General features: G+C 40.2%; 1 long non-coding RNA gene across 1 annotated transcript in view; it reads left to right on the forward strand.

Moving 5' to 3' along the window:
* The window catches only part of LOC138760818 (uncharacterized), a 121,775-nt gene extending 100,390 nt beyond the window's left edge, over positions 1–21,385 (forward strand). Inside the window, exon 4 of the long non-coding RNA XR_011355890.1 lies at positions 20,853–21,385. This is a non-coding gene — a long non-coding RNA (uncharacterized lncRNA). The remainder of the gene's footprint in view (positions 1–20,852) is intronic.
* The last annotated feature ends 679 nt before the right edge of the window (positions 21,386–22,064 follow it).

Raw genomic sequence — 22,064 nt, forward strand, 5'->3', positions numbered from 1 at the left:
TCTGAATGTTAATAAAACGAAAGAAATGGTTGTCGACTTCAGGAGGGCCCCGGGGATTACTCCCTGCTGACACCCTTAATACCAGCTCCATTGTCAAGAAAGCCCAACAGCGCCTCTACATCCTGCGAAGGGTGAGGAGAGTTCATCTCTCACCCTCCATCTTCACGACATTCTACAGAGGATGTATTGAGAGCATCCTGTGCAACTGCATCACCGCCTGGTTTGGAAGCTGTAGCTCCTCAGACTGCAAGACCCTACAGAGGATAGTGAAGTCAGCGGAAAAAATCACTGGGGGCTCTCTTCCTTCCATGAAGGTCATCTACAACACTTGATGCAGGCGAAAGGCAATAAACATTGTGAAGGACTCAACACACCCCTCACATAAACTGTTCTTCCTTGTGCCATCTGGTTGGAGGTACCATAGCACTCAGGCCCTTAAGTCCAGATTGGGCAACAGTTTTTCCCCTCAAGCCATCAGGGTCCTGAATTTCCAGAACATGGGACAGAGTACAGTGGACTTTTACTGTATACATCTCAATATTTTAACTTCTATTTTAACTTCTATTTTAACTTATATTTATGTTCCTGGATAAATGCTATCTCATCTTTACTGTGTGATGCATGACATGAATGACAAATAAAGGTGACTTGATTTGAGTGAGAGCCATTGATTGGGGCACTTTCCTTGTTCTCTGCAAGTTATTTTCCAGTTCTGATAAAAGGTCATTGATTTGTAATATCAACTCTCTGCACAGGCTGCCTAACCTGATATTTCTCTGGAGGAAAGTCTTCGGATACTGTGATTATAGTGCAGGGAACATGGCTCTGTAGGAAGTAAAGGTTAACCAATTTTTTTGGGGCTGAGCCTTCCATCAAAATGCTGCATTACCCATTGAGTTGCTGCAGCATTTTTGTGTATTGCAGTTATTTCTCTGTTTTTATTTCAGCTTTCTAGCATCTGCAGTATTTTTTTTCCTTTGAAAATGGATCAAAATATTTGATATATTGTCTGAGAGTGGCAAAGAAATAAATATCACCCTTGGGCAATTTTCAAATCTCACCATTGCACATTTAGGTCCTGACACCATCACTATGACAACCAATGAAAAAAAATCAAGGCAAAACACCATCAGGAAACAGCAGATTACATGACTATAAATATATCAACACACCCACTTTCCCTCTGCCATAGGAACTGGGTTTCACTGCCACTGAATTGCATTTTAAAACACTTGAAAGGAATTTATTTTTAAAATTAATATTATGCTATTCAAGGTGTGGAGGTGAAATTATAAAGTGGTCAAGTATTTATTACATTGAATTCCCATAAAATTTTGACATTTTACAGTCTGAGGTTGCAAAGCAAGTTGAGAAAGCTGTTAAATAGATGTTAAGATCCATGGCATAGGATCGAGGCATAAAATACAAATACAAGGAAGCTTAGTTAAATCTTTATAAAATACTGCTTATGTTTTGTGGTCAATTTTGATGCTGCATTTTTAGAAGGATGTCAAATTTTGGGAAGGGCACAGGTTTAAAATAGTTATGGAAAAAGTTAGGACTGGTCCAAAAGTTATGGTTGTAGCAGCCTGCTATCCAGGAGGCGCACTGACACACAAAATGGTGGTTGAACGCGGCGATCGAACAAGGCCCACACAAGCTAAAGGCCTTTCTCCTTGGCCGACCGCTGACACAGCAGGAACCAATCAGTGACCAGAATGCCACTGATGTCACTTCCGTTGACAACGGCGGGAAACTGGGCCTATATAAGCGGGGGAAGAGAGTGCAATAAACCAGTCTTGTCTATTACCACATCAAGTGCATGTCATTCTTCCACTCTCTGCTGTAGCGACTTGCTACACTGGTGATCCCGACTGGCCCAAACGGGATTTGGACCTGAAGATGACCAACCAGTCAACTCTACACACAGTTTCCTTGAAACTTCCAACATTCTGGACAGTGCAGCCTCTAGTGTGATTCGAGCAGGCCAAAGCCCAGTTCCAGCTCCAACAGATCTCCACCGACACCATGAAGTACTACTATGTGGTGAACTCGCTTGACCAGGACACAGCAGCATGAGTCGTCAATTTCCTGCAGCAGCTTCCAGACAAGGCAAATATGAGGCTCTTAAAGAGCTTTTAGCCCAATCTCTCAGGCTCTCGCGGCGCAAGAGCACTGCCCGACTGCTGCACATGGATGGCCTGGAGTCAGGGGCCCATCTGTCCTCATGAATGACATGCTGGCCTTGGCTCAGGGGGAGAAGGTTTTTCTGGAACATCTGCCCGAGGATATCTGATGTACTCTGGAGAGTGAAAATGGATGGCAGCTCTGTGATGGAACAGGTCGCTAGGCCACATATGGAGAGAACATTAAGGCTGCAACAACTATCAGAAATACAAGTGAACTCCCCCACCAATCAGTACTGTTTCTACCATCAGTGATGGGGTACAGAGGCCTTCTGATGCCACCACCCCCTGCATGTTTCAGGGAAATGCTGTGGCCAACAGTTGTTAGTGGCTATGGTGGTTGGCCAACGAGACAGTCTTCTCCACGCCTGGGACTCCCTCTTGGGACGGCGGTTCCTGGACGACACGAGTGCCAAGGTTAGTGCCCTTCCCCCCTCCAGCATATGACACCCAGAATGGAAAACCAGGCCCGGCCCTGAGGGTGGCAAACAGTGGCAGAATGAGTACCTTCAGCACCCACACCATCCCATTCAATTTTGGCAACAGCCGGTTCACGTGGACTTTTACACTGGCGGTGGTGGCACAACCACTCCTGGGTGCAGACTTACTCTGACCCCACTGTCTACTAGTGGACCTCAAAGAGCAGCGTTTGGTGCACGCCAGGACCTTCCAGTCTTTCTCCCTGGGTGAGGCCAGACTAATGGCCCCTCATTTCAACTCTGTCACGGTGTCCGAAAAAGAGTTCACACGCATTCTTTCCAAATTCTCTTCAATCGTGACACCCCATTTTACCTTGGCTGAACCCAAGCACAGGGTACGGCACCATATTTTGACAGCGGGACCTCCACTCCACACCAGGGCGTGCTGCCTTCCTCCTGAGAAAACCGCACAAAAGAGGAATTCAAAACAATGGAGGAACTGGAAATAGTGCGACTGTCCAACAGTCCTTGGGCTCATGGTACCAAAGGCAGCGGGAGGGTGGAGGGCATGCGGAGACTACCATCGCCTCAACAAAGCCTCCACACCAGATAGATATCCTGTACTACATATACAGGATTTCACTGCAAATCTACAAGGGGCACAAATATTTTCCAAGGTCAACCTTATTCGGGGCTTTCATCAAATACCAGTCCACCCTGGATGACTTCATTAAGACTGGATCCTCACCCACTTTGGGATGCTCAAGTTCCTAAGGATGCCCCAGGGTGCTGTGGGAAGTGAGGGAAGTGATAGCTGGGGCAGTCGCTTTGATCTTTGAATCCTCTTTGGCTGCAGGGGAGGTGTCGAAGGATTGGAGAATGGCAAATGTAGTCCCTTTGTTTAAAAAAGCTAGTAGGAGGAATCCTTGGAATTATAGACTGATGAGTCTTATGTCAGTGGGGTGCAAACTAATGGAGAGGATTCTTAAAGATAGGATCTATGAGCATTTGGAGAAGTACAGTTTACTCACGAATAGTCAGCATGGCTTCATGAAGGGAAGGTCGTGCCTCACAAGTCTAATATAGTTTTTTGAGGAGCTAACAAAAGAAATTGATGAGGGTAGGGGGTTAGTTGTGGTCTACATGGATTTTAGCAAGGTATTTGACAAGGTTCCCCACGAGAGACTTATCCAGAAAGTCATGAATCACAGGATCAATGGAACCTTGGCAGTATGGATAAAAAATTGGCTTGCAGGAAGAAAACAGAGTGTTGTAGTGGAATGAAAGTATTCTGCCTGGAGGTCAGTGACTAGTGGAGCACTGCAGAGATCTGTTCTGGGACCCCTGCTCCTTGCGATTTTTATAAATGACCTGGATGAAGAGGCAGAAGGATGGGTCAGTAAGTTTGTGGATGATACAAAGGTTGGAGGAGTTGTGGTTGGAGTTGAAGGTTGTAGAAGGTTACAAGAGGATATAGACAGGATGCAGAGTTGGGCAGAAAAGGGGCAGATGGATTTCAATCTGGATAAGTGTGAGGTGATGCATTTGGAAGAACTAACCAGAAGGCTGAGTACAGGGTTAATGGTCAGCTACTTAAGAGTGTGGATGAACAGGGGGACCTTGAGGTACAAATCCATGCATCCCTCAAGGTTGCTGCATGTGTTGATAGGATAATTAAGAAGGCCTGTGGGATGCTGGGCTTCATTAATAGAGGGATTGAATTCAGCTGTAGAGAGGTCATGTTACAACTCCTCAAATCTTTGGTAAGATCACACCTGGAGTATTGTGTTCAGTTTTGGTCACCTCATTATAGGAAGGATATGGAAGCTATGGAAAGGGTGCAGAGGAGATTTACCAAGATGTTGCTTCAATTGGGAAACAAGTCTTATGATGCAAGGTTAGCAGAGCTGGGACTTTTCACTTTGGAGCATAGAAGGATGTGAGGAGACTTGATAGAGGTCTACAAGATAATGAGAGGCATAGATAAGGTTAGCACCTGTTTCCTAGGCTAAGATCAGCAAGCACCAAAGGACATATGTACAAAGTGAAGGGAGGAAAGGTTAGGGAAGACATCAGGGGTAGGTTTTTAAATACAGACAGTTGTGGTACCCGGAATGTCTTGCCAGGGGTGGTGGTGGAAGCTGAAACATTGGGGCATTTAAGAGACTCTTAGACAGACACATGAATGAAAAAAATAGAGGGTTATGGAGTAAGGAGGGTTTATTACTTTTTTATGAAGGAATATATGGATCAACACAATATTGAGGGCCAAAGGGCCTGTACTGTGTGTAAAGGTTGAAACCTTGTGTTTTTTTTTTAATTTTTAGTTAATTTTGTGCTTATCTCTTTAAGAGAAAACTTGAGGATCTGAATTTGGATAGGTCCTGATGGAATGCATTCCAGGGTATGGAAAGAAACAGCAGATGCTATAGTAGAGGCTTTGGTGATAATTTACCAAAATTCTCTAGACTCTGGGCAAGTCCTGGCAGATTTGAAGATGGTGAATGTCACACCACTATTCAGAAAAAGACAGGGAACTATAGGCCAGTTAGTTTAACATTTCTAGTTGGGAAATGCTTGAAACTATCATTAAAGAAGAATTATCTGAAGCCAAGTGGATCCATCGGGCAGACGCAAAATATGAAAATGGACAGTAAAAGTTTTTACAATTAACAGCAAAAAACTTACTACAGTTCTTTGAGGATATAACGAGTGTGGTAGATAGAGGGGAGTAGATAGTTGTTGTTTACCTGGATTTCTAGGTGTTTAATAAGTTTCCCCATAAAAGACAAGGATGCACAGAGCTGGGGGTGCTGTATTAGCATAGGCAGAGGATTGGTTAAGCAATAGAAAGCAGAAAGTTGTGATACAGGGGGTGTTTTTCTTGTTGGCAATTGGTGGTGAATGATGTGCTGTTGGGGTCAGGGCTGGGCCCAAAACTGTTCATGATATACATTAAAGATCTGAAAGAGGGGACAGAGGGTAGTGCATCTAAGTTTGCTGATTTCACTAAATTGAGTAGAAAAGCAAATTGTGCAGAGGATATGGAGAGTCTGCAGAGAGATATAGCTAGGATAAGTGAGTGGGCAAGGGTCTAGCAGATGGAGTATAATGTTGGTAAATGTGAGATTATCTACTTTGGCAAGAAAAATGGAAGATCAGGTTATTATTTTAATGGCAAGTGATTGTAGCATGTTGCCATGCAGAAGGATTTGGGAGTGCTTGTGCATGAATCGCAAAAGGTTGGTTTACAGGTGCAGCAGGTTATCAAGAAGATAAATGGAATTTTGGCCTTTTTGTTGAATTTTATAAATCTTTTCTAAAACGCTAGTATCATATCTAAGTTCTGTGTTGGATGATTCATTTAGGGATGGGAAACTTCCCTCCTTTTTTAATGAAGCAAGTATATCCCTTATTTTGAAGAGAGGAAAGGAACCAACTGAATGTGCTTTTTATAGACCTATTTCATTACTTAATCTAAATATGAAGATTTTATCTAAAATTCTTGCCCATAAAAAAGAGAATATGTAATCATTAATTATCAATACTAACCAGACAGGTTTTATCAAAAACCATTACTCATATTATAACATAGATCTGTTATTGAATATAATATATTTTCCTTCCAACCCAATGAATGAATATGTTTTATCGCTGGGTGCCGAAAAAGCATTTCACTGGGTTGAATGGGAATATATGTTTGCAGTTTAAAAAAAATTAACTTCAGTCCAATTTTTATAAAGTGGATTAAACTAATCTGCTTCAATGTGCTCAAATGCACATCAATCAATATTTTTTAGGCTTTATTGGGGAACTTGGCAAGGTTGCTCATTAAGCCTTCTGCTTTTCGATCTTAGTTTGGAACCTCTAGCAGCAGCTTTGTGAGATAGTAGAGAATTTAGTGGTTATTTTAAAAAAGGGAATTGAAAATAAAGTTTCCTTATTGTTTTTTTTCCAACCCTGAGACTTCACTACCAACCATATTATCCATGTTCGGTCAATTTAGCCAGTTCTCAGGGTACAAAATAAATTTTCATGAGAGTGAATTGCTACTCATTAAAGCATCTTTAGCAGTAATGCCAATTTCCCTTTCAGAATAGTTAAAGACCAGTTGAAATAGTTGGGAATTACAATTACAAAGAGTTGTAAGAATTTATTAAAAGAAAATTTATTAGGTTTAATTAAACATACTAAAGAATCGCTGTCAGGATGGACATCTTAATGCAATTAGAATAAATATTTTGCCTAAATTTTTGTATATGTTCCAATCTTTACCAATTTTTATTTCTAAAACTTATTTTGATTCATTAGATTTGATAAATATGAAATATGATAAATATAAATATGAAGAAGTAATCAAATATATATATATATATATATATATATATATATGGCAAGGTAAACAGCCTTGTATAAATAAAACTTATCTTCAAAGATCCAAAAGGAATGGAGGTCTGTCTCTACCAAACTTTAGATATTATTATTAGGCAGTTAATATACAAAATTTATTATTGTTATTATATTTTGATAGTGTAGTTGATCATCTTGTTTGGGTAGAAATGGAATTGAATTTTTCTAATAATCTAGCTTTGTTGGCAGTTTTGAGATCTTCCTTACCCTTTTCATTTTGGCAACTAACAGACAATCTGATTATGAGACATAGATTAAGGATATGGGCACAATTTAGAAGATTTTTTTGGTCTTTTTAATATTTCCATATCCAATCCTATTATTAAGTATCATCTTTTTCAACCTTCTATGTTGGATGCAGGTTTTGGGGAATGGGTCAGATTAGGTATTAAAAGTTCTAGAGATTTGTATATTTGAGGTACGTTTGCTTTATTTGAATAATTATGAGTTAAATTTAATCTTTCTAATAGGTATTTTTTTAGATACTTAAAAATCAGACATTTTGCTCGTTTCAAACCCTAATTTTTCCCAAGTTCCCAAAATCACAGGGGAAGTCACGTGATGGAGTAGTGACCGGTAAGAAAATACTAGTCCTCTCCAGAAAAGTTTAAAAAAAGTAAAGAAAAAGCAAAGCCACAAACACAGAAACCATAACAAATTAAAAATAAAAGTGTGGAGAAAATGGCAGCAAAGAAAGAAAAACCATAAACAACGGGAAGAAAAGAAGAAGAGAAAGGTGAAAGCCTTACCTGTACGAGGAGGCTCTCCGTGGAGAGAGAAGCCTGCTCCCTGAGGTCAGTGGAAACACCGAACTCAGGACTATAAAGATGGCTCACAGAGCCAAACAAAAGTGTCCAATTCGTGCATGCGCGATGCACAAGACAAAAACAACACCGACGGGAGGGGGACCAGCTGAGAAGTAAATCTCCACAGCTGAAACAGACAAGTATAACACAACAGCAAGACTCTCAACAGGAAAACATAGAAAATAACAGGAACAAGAAGGAAGAGAATAAAAAAAGGAAATCAGAGAAACAACAGATGACCAACCCAGAGGAAGAAGATCAACACCAAGACACCTTTAATAAAAATAATAAAAACAAAAATACCCAACAAATAAAATAAACAACCCAGCAAGAAAATCAGAAGTGACAGAAATAAAGGACACAGATCCTGGAGTGGACCCAGAAGAAGAGGAGGGAGAACATCAAACTCTACACAGAGAAATGGAAGATGAAGGAAAGGGACAGTACATGGATAAATTTTTTTTTAAAGAATATATGGAAACATTAAAAGAATGGCTGACACAAGAATTCAGTGAAATAAAAAGAAGAATAAAAGGTACAGAAGAAAAAGTGAATAGATTAGAGATGCTCATGACAGAAATAGGAAAAAGAGTAGACAAGGTGGAAGAATGAGAAACAGCTGTAGAAATGGAGGTAGATGACTTAAAAAAGAAATTAGAAGAATCTGATAAAAAAGTTAAAGAAACATAAGAGCAGTTAGCTCAGAAGATAGATATAATGGAAAACTATAATAGGAGAAACAATATAAAGATAGTGGGCCTTAAGGAAGATGAAGAAGGCAAAAATATGAAATAATTTATAAAAGACTGGATCCCAAGGGTCCTAGGAATGCCAGAATTACAGGAAGGAATGGAAATAGAAAGGGCACACAGAACATTCTCATTCTTAGAATAACCATGGAAGGCAAAATATTTTTCTTTGAATTCATCTTAATTCGTTCAAATCATCTTGATAATTATTTTAATTCATTGATTTGTTTGAAGTGGAATATCGTTATTATTTTACAGCGTGCTTTATTAATTCCTAAGATATATGACAAGAGAAAATATATTGGAGAAGGCAATGAAAAAAAAATAAGAGAAGACAAAAAACCACTGGAATACAAAAGTCAAAATTTTTTTTTCTACCCAGACATAATTTTTGAACTCCTGAAGAAGAGGAAGGAGTTTAACACAGCAAAATCGACCATATGGAAAAAAGGTTATAAATTTATTTTAAAATATCCAGCGGTGCTTAAAATAGTTATCCTGGGGCAGCAAAGCAAACTATTCTCGGATCCGGAAAAAGCACAAAAATTTGCAGAACACCTACAAAACAGACAGAGAGATGAAGAGATGTAACAAGAACAAAAATGACAACAAACTATATATAAAGAAGAATAAAGTATAAGTAAGAACTAAGAAGAGTAAGAAAGGGAAGAAAGGAAGTAAGGAGGGAATTAAGAGAGTGAGCTTTGTTATATATGAAGATTAAAATTTTTTCTGGTGGGGGCTGGGTGGGGAAGAATAACAGTCACTGCGAAATCAGTTGATGCCTGCGAGCGGGTTCGCAAATCCAAATGGAGAGGGGAGATGTGGTTGCCCAACAAGGAACAAAGGACAACTCAGAGAGGGGAGGGACTATTGGGGTTAAAGGAATTTTAGATATGGGAATAGTGGAAATATTTTATGTTTTAGAAATGTTGTCTTACAATGTGTTTAAAAAAAACCAGATGGATAAGAAGGGAAGGTGGTGATGAGGAAACGGAAAGGAAAGAGAAACAAAGAATGAAATGGCCATGTTGAACTATATGACTTTAAATATTAACGGAATACATAACCAAATCAAAAGGAATAAGCTGTTAAATTTACTGAAGAAAGAAAAAATTGATATAGCATTCGTGCTAGAAACACATCTAACTGAAGTGGAACACAAGAAATTAAAGAGAGATTGGATAGGACATGTAACAGCAGCATCATATAATTCAAAAGCCAGAGGAGTAGCTATATTAATCAGTAAAAATGTACCAATCAAAATAGAAGAGGAATTCATAGATCCAGCAGGGAGGTATGTAATGATAAAATGTCAGATATATTCATAATTTTGGAATTTACTCAATGTATACTCACCTAATGAAGAAGATCAAAAATTTATGCAAGATATCTTTTTGAACATCGCAGATACGCAAGGGAATATACTAATAGGAGGGGATTTTAACCTTAATTTGGACTCAAACATGGATAAAACTGGAAAAAAGACCAACAGAAAGAACAAAGTAACCAAATTTATAATTAAATCGATGCAGAAAATGCAACTTTTGGATATATGGAGGAAACGACACCCAAAGGAAAATGAATATTCATATTATTCGGGTAGACATAAAACATACTCAAGGATAGACCTATTCCTGTTATCAGCCCACATTCAAGGAAGAGTTAGTAAAACGGAATATAAAGCTAGATTATTATCAGATCACTCACCCCTGTTATTGGCAATAGATCTGGAGGACATCCCACCAAGAATGTATAGATGGAGATTAAACTCCATGCTACTTAAAAGACAGGATTTTAGAGAATTAATTGAGCGACAAATTAAAATGTACTTTGAAATAAATACAGAATCAGTGAAAAATAAATTTATACTATGGGACGCAATGAAAGCATTCATCAGAGGACAGATAATAAGTTATGTAACTAAGATGAAGAAGGACTACAATCGAGAAATAGAACAATTGGAAAGGGAAATAACAAATACAGAAAAATAATTAGCAATAAAGGAAGATACAACTAAAAGAAGAGAATTGACAGACAAGAAAATAAAATATGAAACACTACAAACATATTAGGAGGAGAAGAACATAATGAAGACAAAACAGAAGTATTATGAGCTATGAGAAAAAGTGCACAAAATGCTAGCTTGGCAGCTAAAGACAGAACAAACCAAAAGAATTGTATTGGCATCAAGGAAAAAGGACAAACAAATTACATATAACCCAACGGAGATCAACGAAAGTTTCAGGGAATTCTACGAACAACTATATCAAACTGAAAACGAAGGGAAAGAAGACAAAATAGATGAATTTCTAACTAAAATTGAACTACCAAAATTGCAAACAGAGGAGCAAAATAAATTAATAAAACCATTTGAAATAGAAGAAATACAGGAGATATTTAAAAAACTACTGAACAATAAAACACCGGGAGAGGATGGACTCCCAATAGAATTCTATAAAACATTTAAAGACTTATTAATTCCCCCTCTCTTGGAAGTAATGAACCAGATTGAAGAAACACAAAACATGCCATATTCATCCAAAACAGCAATAATTACAGTAATACCAAAGATGGGGAAAGGTCCACTAACACCAGCAACATATAGACCAATATCTCTACTTAACACAGATTATAAGATAATAGCTAAACTATTAGCAAACAGATTGGCCGACTGTGTACCAAAAATAGTAAAACTAGTCCAAACTGGATTTATTAATAAAAGACAAACAATGGACAATATCTGTAAATTCATTAACTTAATCCATGCAGTACAAGGAAACAAAACTCCAACAGTAGCGGTTGCTTTAGACGCAAAGAAAGCCTTTGACAGAGTAGAATGGAATTATTTATTCAAAGTACTACAAAAATTCAACCTACTAAAGAAATATATTAATTGGATTAAAGCATTATATAAGGGACCATTGGCGAAAGTGACAGTAAATGGATATATATCAAAGCAATTTAAATTAAGCAGATCAACAAGGCAGGGATGTCCACTATCTCCCTCACTGTTCGCGTTAGCTATAGAACCACTAGCAGAACTGGTAAGAACAGAAAATAAAATAAGAGGGATAAAAATAAAAGAGAAGGAATATAAAATCAATCTATTTGCAGATGACATTATAATATACTTAACAGAACCAGAAATATCAATAAAAGAATTACATAAGAAATTGAAGGAATATGGAGAAGTGTCGGGGTACAAGATTAACGCAAATAAATGTGAAGCAATGCCAATGAATAATGCGGATTTCACAAAGTTTAAGAAAGAATCACCATTCAGATGGCAAACACAAGCAATTCGATACCTAGGTATACAACTAAATAATCTCTGCCATCTATATAAACAAAATTATCAGCCATTAATGAAAAAATTACAAGACAACTTAGAGCACTGGAAAGACTTACCACTAACACTGATAGGAAGGATAAACTGTATTAAAATGAACATCTTCCCAAGGATACAATACCTATTTCAATCATTACCAATTCACCTAACAGAGAAATTCTTCAAGGAGCTAAAGAAAATAATAAGGAAATTCTTATGGAAAGGGGGGGAAACCGAGGATAGCACTAGATAAATTAACAGAATGGTACAAACAAGGAGGCTTACAACTACAAAACTTGAAGAATTATTATAGAGCAGCCCAATTAAGATACCTATCAGATTTTTATCAAACAAGTGAAAAACCAGATTGGACCAGATTAGAGCTAGGTAAAATAGGGGAGAAGATACCTGAACATATACTATGTAAGTGGGATGAAAAATTGGTGCAACATAGGAATTCACCAGTATTGCACCATCTGCTCAACATTTGGAAGAAGATTCACGTAGAAAGGAATAAAATAAATGATCAACTACCAAAATTAATACTGACACAAAATCAACTAATTCCTTTCACAATAAATAACCTTTCCTTCAGAGAATGGGAGAGAAAAGGGATCACAAGAATAGAAAATTGTTTTTCGGGAAATAAATTATTATCTTTGAACAAAAGAAGGACAAATATAATATAACTCACGATACAATGTTTGCATACCACCAACTGAAAACCTACTTGAAGGACAAATTGGGAAACAGTCTGAGGTTACCAGAAGGAAGCAATTTTGAATATGTGATTACAGACACAATGATAATTAAAAAATTTATAACAAACATGTACATCAAACTGTAAGAAAAGGAGAACGAGGAAACAAATGGTAAACCTAAACAAAAATGGGGACAAGATCTAAACATAAAGATAAAGAATGAAATATGGGAAAAGCTATGCTCCGGAACTATGAGAAATGCAATAAACACGAGGTTATGCATGATACAATATAATTAGTTACACAGGCTATACATCACACCCCAAAAGTTAAATAAATGGGACCCAACAGTATCAGACAGATGTTTTCGCTGTACGAAGGAAACAGGAACAACAATACATGCAATTTGGGCATGTGAGAAAGTGAAAAAATTTTGGGAAGATCTAAACCAGATATTAAATAAAATCACAAAAAACGACATACCAAAAAATCCAGAGATCTTTCTTCTAAGTAATATAAGAAATAAAGAATTTGGACTCGATTTGGATAGAGCACAAAAAAGATTTATTATGATAGCCCTAGCTGTAGCAAAAAAATGTATTATGTCAACCTGGAAATCAGAAGACAACTTGAGAATACAATAATGGTACATAGAAATAAATAAATGTATTCCATGAGAAAAAATAACATATAATTTAAGAAATAACATCACAATATTCGAACAAATATGGGAACCATACATGAAACACAATAGAGAAATCCTACCACGGATCTCCACCACCTAAAATGACAGAAGGAGAAGACAACGAAATGAACTGACTCAGTATGTAAAAGTAAAAGGCAAAAATTTCTTGTTTATTTTTATTAAGTGACGACATTGTTTAACAGGTTTAATGTATCTTCTAGATTGAACTTTGAATAAATGGGAAGGGGGTGAGAGAGGGAGGGAAGGGAGGGGGAAAAGGGGAGAAAATGACACTATATATTCAAGAAAAAAATGTCTGTATGTATTTTGGTCAGTATGGTTTTCATATGAAAAATAAAAAAATAAAAAAGTTCCCAAAATCACTATTCTTGATTTGCTTTTTGATATAAAGTTTCATCATAGTGGAATGATAGCAACCATTTATGATAAGATGATGGATTTAAAAATGGGCTTAGGGAATGTAATTAGGAGTGAATGGGAAAGAGATTTGAACATATCGATTTCAGGTGAAGATTGGGATACTACACTTGTCCTGACTAACAATACCTCTTTTTGTGCACGACCTTGCCTATTGCAATTTAAAGTGATATATAGAATACATCTGTCTCAGTTAAATTATCCTGTTTTTATTCTGACATTGATCCACTATGCAATGATGCAGAATATATGAGGCAGCCCTTGTTCATACATTCTGGGAGTCTCCAAAACTGAAAGATTTTTGGGAACGATTTTTCAAGACGGTATCAGAGATTCTCAGGGTCAAATTGGATCCTTGACCTTGTATTGCTTTGTTTAGTTATTCTCAACAGGAAAATACTTCCTTGAATCTAACTCAAAGAAGAGTTGTAGCCTTTACTTTGTTGATAGCCTGAGGAGCAATTTTGATTAAATGGAAATATAGATACAGCAAGAGGATATAAAAAAGGGCAATATCTTCCCTTCATTCAGGTAAGTCACTAGGACCGGATGGGTATACAGTGGAGTTTTTTAAAGCCTTCAATTATACTCTAGACTTTCATTTATGTAAAGTCTTCACTGACTCTATATCCTCTGGGATTTTGCCTAAAACATTTTATGAGGTATTTATTTTATTAATTCCTAAAAAAGATAAAGACCTGACTGATTGTGCCTCCTACAGGCTGATATTTTTATTAAATGTAAACTCTAAAATCCTTTCTAAAATTTTAGCCAACAGACTAGAGAATATTCTATCTAAAGTTATATCTAAAGATAAAACTGAGTTCATTAAGAATAGGTATTCTCATTTTAATATTTGAAGATTATTTAATATTATTTATTCTTCTCTATCGGAAAAACCTGAATGTGTTGTATCTCTTGATGCTGAAATAGCATTCAATAGAGTGGAATGGCCCTACTTATTTGAGATTAAAGTGATTTAATTTTTGTCTGGGATTTATTTCTTGAATTAAAATGACTTATCAAGCTCAAATGGCTGTGTTTATTACTAATAATCAATAGTAGCGGCTGCTACACACAGAAAACACTACTGGACTCGGTGGGGTTTCCAGTAGAACTGTTTATTTGAATTTTGCGCATGCCACTTTAAGGTCAACGGGAGATCTGCCCTGTGCAGCAGTGACATCATCATGTGGCCCGGAACACGAGCAGTGGCCTTAGCCACGAGGCAGTGAGTAAGCCCTGACGGCGCCATCTTCTGCAGCTGCCCCGCCAGCACGGCGGTACAAATGGGGCCAGTTCGCTTACAGAAATATGCACCACCACTCAAACCCCCCAGAACTGGCTTGCACATCCCGCTACTTGGGCGGTCAGCCTCTCCATTTGGGCTGTGCTGTTTGCACGGGCTGGCTCAAGTCCACATATGCTAGCTTCATCTGGTCGACAGTGTAAAGTTCCTCCCTGCCCCCAATTTCCAGAGTAAATGCTTTGCCTGATCACTGGAGCACCTTGTATGGGCCCTCATAGGTGTGGGCCTCGCCAGACTAAAACGGACTCCGCTGAGTCCAGCTCTTTGTGGATGTTCGCCGGGTGCTTGCTGTGGTGGGTTGGCAGTGGGGGTGTTAGCGGGGCAAGCTTGTTGCAGAGGTCTGAGAGAAGCGTCAGGGTCTCACCTTCCGGCCTGGCGTCTGCTCCAAGAAACTCCCCTGTCAGCGACAGCGGTGTACCGTAGACAAGCTCTGCAGACGAGACTTCGGAGCTGTTTGTATGCCAAACAGGACCCATGGCAGCTATGAGTCCATTTGCTTGGGAATGATAGGCTGTTGTGTGGGGGAGTTGAATCCCCAAGCACCTTGCCAGCTGCGCCCAAAGGGCAGAGGTGAACTGGGTGCCCCTGTCGCTAGTAATGTGGGCTGGGATGCTGAAATGTGCGATCCAGTTCATGAACAGGGCTCTGGCGCAGGACTCGGTGGAAATGTCCCTGAGGGGGATGGCTTCCGGCCACCTCGTCATCCGGTTGACCACGATCAGGAGGTAGCGGGTGTCCCTGGACAATGGTAGGGGGCCCACTATGTCGACGTTGATATAGTCGAACCTCCTAGCCAGCGGGTTGAAGTGCTGTATCAGGGCTCTGATGTGACGCTGAACTTTGGGTGTTTGGCAATGTGTGCAGTTCCACACCATCTGGGCCACTTGTTTCCTCAATCCGTGCCAGATGAAGCGTTCTGCCACCTTGTGGACCTTTGTCTTGACTGGGGGTGAGCCAGGTCGTGGATCGCCCGGAATGCCTCCTGCTTCCACTGTGGGGGGACTAACGGTTGCAGCGAGCCTGTGGAGACGTCGCACAGGACCATGTTGTGGCTGCCTAGCAGCTTCAGGTCCTCTAGGCACAGGCCTGTGATGGCGGTTCAGAAGGCCTGTGTCTTCTCGTCGTCCCTCTGGGCCTGGTTGTTTCCCTGGTATGAGCAGGGTTGGCGGCATTTGTGAGCTTGTGCTCCCCAGCGCTGGTGATAGAAACACCAGGTCACCTGGTGCTCCTCGATCTTCTGTCTAGGGGAAGGTTGCAGTCGGCTGGGTGCAGGGTGGGAAACCTGGTTCATAGTGGTCTCGTTCTCCTTCTTCATTCAACAGAGCACGTCGGCATGGGCTGCGACCTTCCTGGGGTCTGAGAAGTCCTTGTCCACTATCAGGAGATGGATGTCCTCCAGCATTTGTTCGAGGAAGGCTTGGTCAAACATCAGGCAGGGCTTGTAACCCTCTGCCAGTGCAAGCATCTCATCCATCAACGCGGACTGGACTCTGTCCCCCAGGCCATCGAGGTCCATCAGCCTGGCCATGTGCTGCTGACAGGAGAGCCCAAAGGTGCTGAGGAGAAAGGATTTGAGGGTGATGTACTTGCCCTCCTCGGGAGGATCGTGGATCAGGTCATCCACTCTGGCCACTGTTTCCTCATCAAGGACACTCACCATGTGGTAGAACATGGTGGAATCCGAGGTGATCTGCCGGAGTCGAAACTGTGCCTTCGCCTTCCCGAACCATTTGCAGGGCTGGTGGGTCCAGAAGGGAGGGAGCTTCACAGAGATGGAGCTGATTGCCGAAGAGTCCCTGTTTGGAGACCAGATATCATCTGGGCTCGTTGGGATCACCAATGTAGTAGCTGCTACACACAGAAAACACCACTAGACGTGGTGGAGTTTCCAGTAGAACTGTTTATTTGAATTTTGCGCGCGCCCCTTTAAAGCCAACAGGAGTTCCGCCCCGTACAATGGTGACGTCATCATGTGGGCCGGAGTGCGAGCAGAGGCGTAAGCCCTGACAGCACCATCTTCTGCAGCTGCCCCGCTAGCGCGGCAGTACAAACAGGGCTGGTTCGCTCACAGAGATGTGCGCCACCACAGTCTCTTTATTTTAGGCTGTTTAGGGGCACTCAGCAGGGTTGCCCTCTAAGTCTGTTGCTATTTAATTTGGCTCTGGAGCCTTTAGCTATTGCCCTTTGAGTCTCCAATAACATTCAAAGTATCAAGAGGGGTGATATGATATACCCGGTTTCATGATATGTGGATGATTTATTACTTTATATTTCTGACCCTAAGAAATCTATTCCTTTTATGCTTTCCTACTTTCTGAATTTGGTATTTTTTCAGGATACAAATTAAATCTTTATAAAGTGAACTTTTTCCTATTAATAATCAGGAGTATTTATATGATCAAATACTCTTTAAAGTGGTTAAGAACCAATTTACTTATTTGGGTATTAGAATTACAAGAAATTTTAAGTATCTGTATAAATATAATGATCTCTTCCTGATAGAATATACGAAACAAACGCTTTCCAGATGGTCTCCAATGGCGCTATCATTAGTTTGTCGTATTACTTCCTTCATCCCTAAAATATTTTTTGACAAGGTAGACTCTAAGATATCTTCTTACATTTGGAATAATAAAAATCCTCGATTGAGCAAACCTTTATTGCAGAAACAAAAGAAGGTCGGAGGAATGGCTCTCCCTAATTTTAGATCTTATTATTGGCTATTAATATCCGATAGATTACCTTTTGAATTTATTATTCAGATGTATATGAATGTCCTTTAAGAGTAGATTTGGAGAGGAATTCAGGTAGGGGGTACTCATTAGCCTCATTGCTGGGAGCTCCTTTACCCTTTGTGTTATCAAAATTAATAAATGAGATCTTAACCCAGTTCTTAAGCAGAAAATAAGGATTTGGTTCCCGTTTTGTAATTATTAATGGGTTTAATAATTTTGTTTTATCTAGTAAAATACATCTTAATTTCTTTTTTAAAGAATCATTGATTGATCTGTAAGGATCAATATGGAAAACGAAAGGAGTAATAACCTTTTCAGACCTATTTGCAGCAGACTGCTTAATGTCTTTCAATCAGTTAGCAGACAAATATGATTTGAGCAAGGCACAATTTTTTAGATATTTGCAAATACCTTTGTGCATACATTACTTCCAAATTATACTTTTGCTTACCCATCTAATATGATAGACACCCTTTTTCAGGTGTATCCACTTCAAAAAGGGTTAATAGCTGCAATATATAATATGTTACTTAACTTGCAACCGATATCCAATGATAAAATTAAAGGTGCTTGGGAATTGGAATTCCAAGAATTACTTCCGGACAATCAATGGGATCATATTTTTTGACTAGTAAATACTATAATAATTTTTGCCCATCATTCCTTGATTCAGTTCAAGGTGGTACATCAGGAACATATGTCTAAAGGTAAGTTGGCCCATATTTTTCCCAATGTAAACCCTGCTTGTGATAGGTGCAAAGTTGAGGTAGCCAACTTTAACTCATATGCTCTGGTCATGTTCAAAACTAGATCATTTCTGGAAAGGTATCTTCAAAACCTTAACAAAACCTCTAGGATTAGAATTACAACCAAATATATTAACAGCTATCTTTGGAATTGTACCAGTGGAGACTGTCTCTCAACAGCAAATAATTGCCTTTTCCACATTCCATAATATTGGTTAGAAAAGCCATATTACTTAAATGGAAGGATCCTAACCCACCCACTTTACTTCAATGGCTCTCTGCTGTCATGTCATGTTTAAGTTTGGAAGAGGCTTGACAGGCCAGATGGCCTACTCCTGCTTCTATTTCTCTAAAGTTCTTTCATTCTGGGTATGGTGAATCCATTTTCCATGCAATAACAGTGTAATTTTGTAACCAAACAGGAATTGGGTCACTTTAGTTTCAGTCCAATCACCTTTCACTTTTATGATTCTTTCATAGAAAGTCTCCGGCCATATCATTGTTTAACATTGTCTACAAAATACTGTCCAAAACCATTGCAAATCGAGTCAAGTCTGCTGTTGGACATGTGATCCACCCAGACCAAACCTGTATGGTTCCAGCCAGGAAAATCCCTGACTGCCTCAGACTTCTCAGAGATACCATCATCTCCATGCAGGACAGGGTGATATACACCTACTTGGTCAGCTTACACTAGGAGAAGGCTTTTGACCGGATATCACACATGTATATGATGGATGTGCTCTCCAAAATGGGCTTTAAGGAAGGAATCCAAAGCTGATCCACACAGACATCCATAGTGCAGTCCAAATCAATGAGAGGGAAACAGTTGGCTTTCCCATCAAGTATGGAGTCAGGCAGGGTTGCCCACTGTCTCCTGTTTTGTTGGCATGCTTCAAAGAACCCTTTGCTGAATACATTAGAAAGAAGGAAGGCATCAGAGAAGTGACATTGCCTGGAAGTGGAGGCACTCCAGTCAAAACTTCCCTGTACATGTTGCCGTTTTCTGTCCCACGATCGGTCCACAAACTGATTAGCATCTGCAGACATGAGGAGTCTGCATCAGGCGACAGGGTAAATGAGAAGAAGAGCGAGGTAATGCTCTTCAGTAAGTGGTCTGACCAGTCTGCCATCCCCTTCAGTCAGATCTGACAACCAGAAAGAGTTTGACCTGAGAGATGAGGACTTAATCGATACTGTGGGGTTGTTCCCTGAGCAGACTGGCGGAGTGCCTCATCGTCAGTGCTCACAAACAAGCGCCAGGACTTGTTCTGGCTGGCGGTGAGAGGAGCCCTGCTGTCAGATCCTTCCTGCTCAACCAGAACATCACCCATAATGCATGTTGTCCCTGAGATGACTGCAGTGGAGTGGAGACAGTTCCCCACCTCTTTGATGAATACAGATTCAGTAAGAGTGTATGGAGAAATATATAAGGGTCCTTGTCATGGTTTATCCCCAGCAGCAATATGACAGAAATGCACACAGAGTCAGACACCCAGAACTGCTGGAAGACCATCAGCTCAGTGAAAGAAACCCTTTGGTCTGCCTGAAACCTATTGGTCTTTCAGCATACAGAGATGTCAGTGTAGGAATGCTGCTGACTGACACATTCCAAGCTACAGGAGTACGAGCTGAGGGATGTACTGAACCTTAGTGCAGCCAACACAAGGGCACTGTGGGGAAGGACCACAGTATAGAATCCTTCTGTGACTGGGCATTAAGGGGTTGAGACTGATGGGGAAACCCTCAAAGAATAGAGGGGGGAGTAACAACAAGGGGTCACTGTGGTGGCAATGGTGTAAATAGATAACAAATCTAACCATGTACATTTTTGTTTGTATATGACACCAAGGATGTGAAAAGATTTCTATTTTGTAAATAATTTACTATGAATAAAGACTATTTTGGGGAAGAAATATGTACGCATTGCTCATGCAGATCAAGAGGCTGACCGGTGTCCGGCAGCTCCCACCTTTGCTGGCAAAATGCCGGCCGGTCGTTCTGGCTGGTGACTTCAACTGCATTATTGATGCGGTTGATGACTTGGTGGTGGTGACAGCAGACTGGATGATGTGGCAGTGCCAACGCCAGACTAGTTGGTCCAGCGGTGCTGATAGATGACTGGACTGTTGCTCCATACTCCTGATGGAGATAATTAAGGGAATGCACAGCTGTAAAACACCTTCATCAACCTTCCACCTAGTCAAGATCGGACGGCCCAACCCAATCTCGATAGACTTCTTCTTTGTGTTGAAGCCTGTCATGGTCATAACCACCAACATCACGCTGATGATCTTCTCTGACCATTGCCTCTTATGCACCTTCTTTCACCTACAGGAGAACCAAAAGGCAGACAGGGAAATGTGGAGGATGATCGTGAAGCTGCTGACCACAGAGAACATAGAAGAACTAAAGGAGGAGTTCGATGGTTGGAGAGATGTGGAACCCTTATTTAATTCCCCATTGAACTGGTAGGAAGTGACCAAAAAGAACATCAAGAGGTTCTTTATCATCAAAGGTACTCGGAGAGCAAAACAGAGGATGAGGGAACTGAATCAATTCCAGACTGACTTGCAGCAGTCCAGAGCAGTGGTTTTCAACCTTTTCCTTTCCACTCACATACCACTTTAAGTATTCCCTAGGCCATCAGTGCTCTGTGATTAGTAAGGGATTGCTTAAGGTAGTATGTGGGTGTGGTGAATGTCTGCCAAGCTGCCTGTCTCCCCCCTCTGGCAAGCCTTGCTGTACTAACATTGGGTGTGCATTATTCTCTACTGTTAAGGACACTCCCTTTGGATATAACTGTATATGCATCTATTGTCTTTCATTATTGTACCATGAGTTTCTGCTAATAAAAGCCATGATTATTGTTTGACCACATCATCTTTGTCTACTTCATCAACTAGCACTTCAATTTTATTAGCAGAAATGGATGCAGCCCTCAGGCCAGAGCGGCTGATAATCGACCCAGTCTACCCAGAGGGCCAGAGAAATTTTCAGCCACTGGATTGCTTGTTTTGATTACTACATGACTCGAAACAACGTGGTCGATGAGGCGATACAATGGGGCCACCTGAACTCTCTGCTGGGTGAGATCCCTTTCGCAGTAACGCAAGGAGCTACCACTCTGGCTCTAACCCGGGAATGTCTGTCTGCTTACTATGCAGTGCCATGGAATGTGGTGCTTGCTCAACACCAGTTGCTGACTAGACGCCAGAAACCCGGGGAAAGTGATGCTGCCTATGCACTGGCTCTCGACTCACTGGCAAATGAATGTGATGTCAGGGCAGTCAATGTGCAACAACACCACAATGCCTTGAAGCTGGATGCTTTAGTCAATGGGATTGACTCCAGTTATATCCGACAGAGGCTGCTGAAGACGGAGCCCTTAACCTACGACCGGGCAGTCACTCTAGCCAAAACACTGAGAAGTGCCACGCGGTCCAGTAAAATGCTAGAAACCGAAAAGGAAACATCCAGGAGTCCTGGAACCCCGAAGGAAAGAAAAAGGCAAACTCCTGAAAAATGCTACTTCTGTGAGCTGGCACC

Source organism: Narcine bancroftii, chromosome 4, assembly GCF_036971445.1.
Source record: "Narcine bancroftii isolate sNarBan1 chromosome 4, sNarBan1.hap1, whole genome shotgun sequence".
NCBI classification, from domain to species: Eukaryota; Metazoa; Chordata; class Chondrichthyes; order Torpediniformes; family Narcinidae; genus Narcine; species Narcine bancroftii.